At 45.6% G+C, this 7,743-nt stretch overlaps 1 protein-coding gene across 1 annotated transcript in view; it reads right to left on the bottom strand.

Annotated features, from left to right (window-relative positions):
* XYLT1 (xylosyltransferase 1) overlaps positions 1-7,743 on the bottom strand; it is a 349,663-nt gene that overhangs the window by 114,888 nt on the left and 227,032 nt on the right. The gene's annotated exons all lie outside the window — the stretch shown is intronic.

Here is a 7,743-nt window from a genome sequence, read left to right as displayed (position 1 = left end):
CTGGAGAATCCCATGGACACAGCAGCCTGAGCAAGGGCTACAGTCCATAGGGTCGCAGAGGGTCGGACACGACTCAAGCATCTGAGCACACACACGTGCATCAGATCCTTGCTACAGGTGACACACTGAGGGGTCTGGCCTAGAGCAGATGGGCACAGTCTCGCTCCTAGTGAGTCTCTAGATGAATGTGGAATGAACAAACGCTACATCTTGTCTTTTACCATTAGAGGATCATGGTGGGATAACCATTGCCTGCCACCACTGTATTCGTATTAATCAAGTCCCTTAACATTTTGGTTTGGGACTTCTTATCTCAGTTGACTGTCCATCCTTCCTTGATGAGCTTTAGTTCAGTTCAGTCGCTCAGTCGAGTAAGACTCTTTGCGACCCCATGGACTGCAGCATGCCAGGCTTCCCTGTCCATCATCAACTCCCGGAGCTTACTCAAACTCATGTCCATCGAGTCAGGGATGCCATCCAACCATCTCATCCTCTGTCACCCCTTCTCGTGCCTGCAATCTTTCCCAGAATCAGGGTCTTTTCCAGTGAGTCAGTTCTTCACATCAGGTGGCCAAAGGATTGGAGCTTCAGCTTTAGCATCAGTCCTTCCAGTGAATATTCAGGTCTGATTTCTTTTAGGATTGACTGGTTGGATCTCCTTGCAGTCCAAGGGACTCTCAAGAGTCTTCTCCAACACCACAGTTCAAAAGCATCAATTCTTCGGCGCTCAGCTTTCTTTATGGTCCAACTCTCACATCCATACATGACTACAGGAAAAACCATAGATTTGACTATACACATCTTTGTTGGCAAAATAACATCTCTGCTTTTTAATATGCTATTTAAGTTTGTCATGGGATTCCCTGGTGGCTCAGACGGTAAAGGGTCTGCCTGCAATGTGGGAGACCTGGGTTCGATCCCTGGGTCAGGAAGATCCCCTGGAGAAGGAAATGGCAACCCACTCCAGTACTCTTGCCTAGAAAATTCCATGGATGGAGGAGCCTGGTGGGCTACAGTCCATGGGGTCACAAAAAGTTGAACACGACTTCACTTTCACATTAAGTTTGTCATAGCTTTTCTTACAAGGAACAAGTATCTTTTAATTTCATGGCTGTAGTCACCATCTGCACTGATTTTGGAGCCCAAGAAGATAAAGTCTCTCACTGTTTCCATTGTTTCCCCATCTATTTGTCATGAAGTGATGCCATAATCTTGAGTTTTAAGCCAGCTTTTTCACTCTCCTCTTTCACCTTCATCAAGAGCTCTTTAGTTCCCTTCACTTTCTGCCATAAAGGTGGTGTCATCTGCATATCTGAGGTTATTGATATTTCTCCCGGCAATCTTGATTCCAACTTGTGCTTCATCCAGCCTGGCATTTCACATGATGTACTCTGCATATAAGTTAAATAATCAGGGTGACAATATATAGCCTTGACATATTCCTTTCCCAATTTGGAAGCAGTCTGTTGTTCCATGTCTTGTTCTACCACTTGCTTCTTTACCTGCATACAAGATTCACAGGAGGCAGGTAAGGACGTCTGGTATCCCTCTCTCTTTAGGAGTTTTCCACAGTTTGTTGTGATTCACACAGTCAAGGGCTTCAATGTAGTCAATGAAGCAAAGTAGATGTTTTTCTAGAATTCTCTTGCTTTTCCTATGATCCAACAGTTTGATTTCTGGTTTGTCTCCCTTTTCTAAATCCAGCTTGAACATCAGGAAGTTCACGGTTCATGTACTGTTTGAGCTTGGCTTGGAGAATTTTGAGCATTACTTTGCTAGAGTGTGAGATGAGTGCAATTGTGCAGTAGTTTGAACATTGTTTGGCATTACATTTATTTGGGATTGGAATGAAAACTGACCTTTTCCAGTCCTGTGGCCACTGCTGAGTTTTCCAAATTTGCTGGCATATTGAGTGCAGCACTTTCACAGCATCATATTTTAGGATTTGAAACAGCTCAGCTGAAATTCCATCACCTCCACTAGCTTTGTCTATAGTGATGCTTCCTAAGGCCCACTTGACTTTGCAATCCAGGATGTCTGGCTAGCCTAGAAGACTCAAAAGATCCTGATTTCTCAACCTTGGTTTGGAAGCTTTGTTTAAGCCACGGGGCTTCTGAGGATATCTTTCTGTAAATAAGAACCCTTATAAATGAACTGGTAGACTAAGGTCGTCTTATGTGTAGACTTACATTAGACCAGAGAGCTCCAGGGGAAAGCATGGTTGTAGCTTTTGAGATAGGCTGGGGTTAAGATAAGCCTTTGAGGGGGCAGGATCCACACTACTGCAATTTTGGAAGGCTATTGACAGTGACAACAATTTAAATTAAATGAAATTCAGTCAGCTCCAAAAGGAAACACGTGTAATGTTAATTTCATGGGTGTACCAATGTGTAAACCTAACAGATGATGCTTAAATGAGAATGGCAGAGAAATGACAGTTGGTTAAATAATGCATCAGTGGGTAGGATTTGTTGAAACTGTCATTAAAAAAAATATATGAGCAAAACTGAAAGTTGAGCAAGCTGTCACCCAAGCCAGGGCACCTAAGCTTTCTTAGTGCAATATGCTCAGGAGAAGCAGAGGCAGCTCACACTGGATAAATTAAGGATATTGCAGCCAATGTCCCTGTTAATTCTTTTTTAAAAATTGAAGTATAGTTGATTTATTACATTGTGTTATTAAGGTGTACAGCAAATTGAACTAATTATATATAATATATGTATGTGTATATATATATTATTTTTCAGATTTTTCCCCATATAGGTTATTACAAAATACTGAGCATAATTTCCTATGCTTATATACAGTGGGTCCTTGTTCTTTATCTATTTTGTTTTACTAAAATTTTTTTGTTGAAGTATACTGGGTTTATAGCATTGTATTAATACCTGCTGTACAGCAAAGTGAATCAGTTATACACAATTCTTCTTCATATTCTTTTCGGTTATGGTTTATGCCAGGATACTAATTACAATTCCCTGTGCTATATCGTAGGACCTTGTTGTTTATCCATTCTAGACACACTAGTTTGCATCTGCTAATCCCAAACTTCCAGTCCACCCCTCTTCACCCCCTCTCTGTTTGCAACCACCTGTTTGTTCTCTATGTCCGTCATTTGGTTTGTTTTAAAGACAGGTTCATTCCTGCCGGTTTAGATTTCACATGCAAAAGTGATTTTGTTGTTGTTCAGTCACTAAGTCATGTCTGATTCTTTGCGACCCCATGGGCTGAAGCATGTCAGGCTTCCCTGTCCTTCACTGTCTCCTGGAGTTTGCTCAAATTCATGTCCATTGAGTTGGTAATGCCATCCAACCATCTCATCCTCTGCTGCCCCCTTCTCTTTTTGCTTTTCATCTTTCCCAGCATCAAGGTCTTTTCTAATGAGTCACTTCTTTGCATCAGGTGGCCAAAGTATTGGAGCTTCAGCTCTAGCAACAGTCCTTCCAATAAACAGTCAGGGTTGATTTCCTTTAGGGTTTGATCTGCTTTCAGTCCAAGGGATTTTCAAGAGTTTTCTCCAGCACCGTATGGTATTTGTCTTTTTCTGACTTACTTCATTTAGTATGACAATTTGTAATTGCACCTGTTGACTTTTGATGCCCTCCTGTTTGCTTCTGGGCAGACACAATCTTCTGCTTCTCCTTTCGGCTATGACTGGAATCTCCCCCAGGGCAGGAAATGTGCCTTTGCTTGTTGACTGCCTTTCCTTTCTTTAAAGTCGCAGATGACACAAGAGTTAAGGCATGTGAAAAAGTGGGCTTTCCTTCATATCTCTGTCTCCTGGCACATAGCAGGCAATCAGGCAATAAACAAACATTCCTCTGCCTGACTCCCACCATGACAGCTTTGCACTGGGTGTCATCATTGCTCCATTGGCAATAATCACCTCCAATCCCACTATTCTTCTGACATATATATTGGTTTGGGGGACATTGTCCTCATCCACTTGCCATCACTCCTTTTCGATATTCACAGAGACTCTTCCTTTGGTTGGAGAAGGAAATGGCAACCCACTCCTGTATTCTTGCCTGGAGAATTCTATGGACAGAGGAGCTTCATGGGGTCCCAAAGAGTTGGACATGACTGAAGGACTAACAATACTTCCTTTGGTTAATAAACCTATGGGGAACTCATCAATTGGAAAGACACAGGACTCTGCCAAAGATGCCGACCCAAGAAACAGCTCACATTTTATTGAGCACTCACAATATGCCAGGCACAGTGTCAAGTGTGTTTCTGGTTTTCTGTTTGTTCTCTTAAACTTTTCTCCAATTGAATCCTCAGAAAACTGTGAGGCAGATACAGTCATTATCCTAACTCTACAGAGGAGGGAAAAACCAAGACTGAGAGAGGCCAAGGTCACAGGGCTCGTGGCAGAGCTGGGATCTGAACCAAGGCTAATCTGATTTCAGAGCTACTGCCTGCTTCTGCTTTAAATGTGTTGTGAACCCGTTTCAGGTGGCAAGGGAGGGAAAGAAGGGGACAGGTCCTCACTCGGGAGCCTCTGAGCATGGGAACCTGTGTTAGTCAGGGCTACACAAGGCTCTGCTGCAGTAATGTGGCTGCCCTCATATCTCAGCCGCTGGACACAACCAAGGTTTATTTCTCACTCACGTGTAGCTCTGGCAGTTCCCCCAGTGTCCGTCCTCCAAGAGGTGACTTGAGGACCCACTCTGTTTCCACTTCAACTCCACCATCTGACTCCAGAGTCCTCTTGCTGCATACAGAGGGGTCAGGGGTCAAGGGTCAGGGTGGGGTTCACACCCATTCTTAACTGCCGTGGTCAGGAAGTGAGCCGTCACTTCCACTCACGTCCCTATTAGGGAGACCCAGCCCTGGGATCCCAGCCAGAAGTATGGGAGTGGGCAGCAGAGAGGAGAACATGGGTCCCTTGGGGGAACATTCACAGTTTATGGCACAGACACGTGGTGAGTCATGCTCTAAGCCAACCAGGGGCAATTCTGCACCCTCATCCCTGGGAACAATTAGCAATTTTTCAGAAGACATTTTTAGTTATCGCCCTTGCGGCAGAGGGTGCTGCTTGGATCAAGAGGGTAGAGGCCAGGGATGCTGCTAAACATCCTAACATGACCAAGGGTTCATCGGATTCCAAGTATCAAGTTCTGAGCCTGAGAAACTGCATGAAACCACTGATCTGCAAAAGATCCACTGGGCCACTTATTAAAAATGCAGATTCCTGGGTTCCTCCCCGGAGCTCACTTTCCAGGCAGTTTTCACAGGGCCCTCTGGTGATTGCAATGACCTCTACATGTGGACCCCAGGCAAGGGAACCTTGCTGAAACAACGAGATGAGAACACCAAGAGTGAGGCGAGGAGGCGCTGATTGAACAATGCCGAGACACTCCCTCCCTGAACATATCAGGGTCAGTGTGAGACAGCCGTGGTGCCAGGGGAAAAAAGCTGACATTTGTTAAGTGCCTCGCACTGTCTCTCTCTCTCTCTCTTGCAAGCCTTGAATTGCAGGGAACATATTCTAAGACTAACCTGTCAGCAGATGACAACTAAATTACTAACCTTGCCTTCCCCCTGTGCCCCGTATCCCTGTCAGACTTGCAGCCACATTAATACGAAATGCTTCCTGGAGATGCGTCTCTAGCATCAGGGAAGGTGACCCCTGTGCTGGAAAAGGGCCACGTGGTCACAGATCTCAGAGGAGGCCAGGGGACCTGGCTTAGGCTAGAAATAACCCAAAGCGGAGGGAAGCAAGACCAGAGCAGTGGAGTAAGCAGAGGGGTGGAGGCTCTTCAGCGAACCTCTGTCTGCCTTTTCCTTACCCCTCATTAGTCCTGACTTCCTGCCATCCTCTGCAGTTACGTCTGCCCAAATGGCTGCACTCTAGCTGATAAAATGCCAGTGCAAGTGACGAGCACGTGTTTCTGGCTTGACCCACAAGAACGTCCCTGCACCCTCCTCCACACTTTCCCCTCTGTACTTCTGGACAGAGAAGAGTGCGGTGATCTGGACATGAAGGCTGGTGGAGCCACAGGACTGAAGGGGCCTGGGTCTCTGGTTCACCACTTGGAGGGGAGCCGATTCAGGAACATCTATTTTGGACGGCACAGGGTGGAGAGCAGAGCCTCCTTCATGTTTGAGGCATCGCATGTTACAGGGCGGCTTCCCTGCCTGGTGGCTCAGTTAGTAGAGAATTCGCCAGCAATGAGGGAGACCGCCTGCAATGCAGGAGATGCAGGTTTGACCCCTGGGTCAGGAAGATCCCCTGGAGAAGGAAACGGCAATCCACTCCAGTATCCTTGCCTGAGAAGTCCCATGGACAGAGGAGCCTGCAGTCCCTGGGGCCGCAAGAGTCCGACACACAAGTGACTACACCACCACCACCACGTTACTGGGTGTGTCTCCTACGGCAGCAGATGTTGCCCTAAGAAATGTACCAACTGCACATTTGGGCTCTGAAAGTAGAAAAGTCTAGAGCCAGAACCTACTAGCAGTGTGATTTGGAGAAGTTCCAAGCACCTCTCTGAGCCTAATTTCCTCAGATGTAATGGAAATAATATACTTGGGAGATTAACCTATGTGTTTTAATTAACGGGTGTGACACAGAGTAGCTGTCTAGCACCTGGAAGCTCTTACATAGACCCACAGTGTCAGTCTGTGGGCAACCCATCAGGGGCATGAGAGGAGGGCAGCAGCTAGGCACAGGTGTAGGCGTTTAGTTAGCCTAAGCTTTCTGTACATTGCTTGAATGAACAAATACCTTTAGCAACATCACCTTCTATGTGATGATCAAGTGTGTTCATGCTTCATCTTGCTTCCAGGGCAAGCTCTACTGTGACTCAGCTAGTTTTCCTTCTCTCTCCCTCTCTTTTTAAAAAATATTTATTTGATTTGTTTCAATATTGCTCCTGTTCTGTATTTTGGTTCTTTGGCCCATAGTCATGAGGGATCTTAGCTCTCCAATCAGGGAGTGGAAGTCTTAGAAGTCCACATTCCTTGCATTAGAAGGCAAAGTCTTAACCACTAGACCACTAGGCAAGTCCCTCAGCTACTTTCCTTTCCCCGCCTGAGCGGAGCGCCCTATTCATGTCTGCTTGTGACCTGACACAGGTAAGTTACTACAATTTAGAAAACACGGACCTTTATTACTGATGCCTAGACAACTTATTCAATATTGTGTCCCAAGGACTTAGCCCATGGCCTGGCACATAGTACTCTGGTTCAGTATTTATAGAATAAATTTGTAATCCCTTTTCAACACAAGCAGACTTCATTTCTTATTCTACATCCCTCAAAAACCATGGTGTCAGCTCCTGGAATAAGACTGACAAAAGAGAAACTATGCATATTTGTTTACTGAAGAGAGGAAAAGACAAGGATGTTGGAGAAATGGGGAAGCGACAGGTACACGTCTTTATATCAGCTTAAAAAAAAAAAAAGAACATGCACTTTAATACTTTCAAGGCGGGCAGGCCTCTCTCTGTAAGCAAACGGCTCCATCTCTTGAAGTCACCTCTGCTTCCGAATCTGTAAAGTAGGTTGTGTGGCAGAGACAGCTAAACACTCAGCAAAATCTATCCTCCCCTCTCTTCTACAGACGGGAATGTGGCTGCCTGACCATGACCTCTGGGTCCCCTGTGCAGCCAGGTGGATGAAGCTCCCCCCATGGTTTAGATAGGGCTCAGTAAACTTCTTTTGTAGGGAGCCAGAGAGGGCTTCCCTGGTGGCTCAGATGCTAAAGAATCTGCCTGTAATGTGGGAGACCTGGGT

This window comes from Ovis aries, chromosome 24 (assembly GCF_016772045.2).
Source record: "Ovis aries strain OAR_USU_Benz2616 breed Rambouillet chromosome 24, ARS-UI_Ramb_v3.0, whole genome shotgun sequence".
Lineage (NCBI taxonomy): Eukaryota > Metazoa > Chordata > Mammalia > Artiodactyla > Bovidae > Ovis > Ovis aries.
Note: the sequence above shows the minus strand (reverse complement) of the source record. Positions and strands in the feature narration are given on the sequence as shown.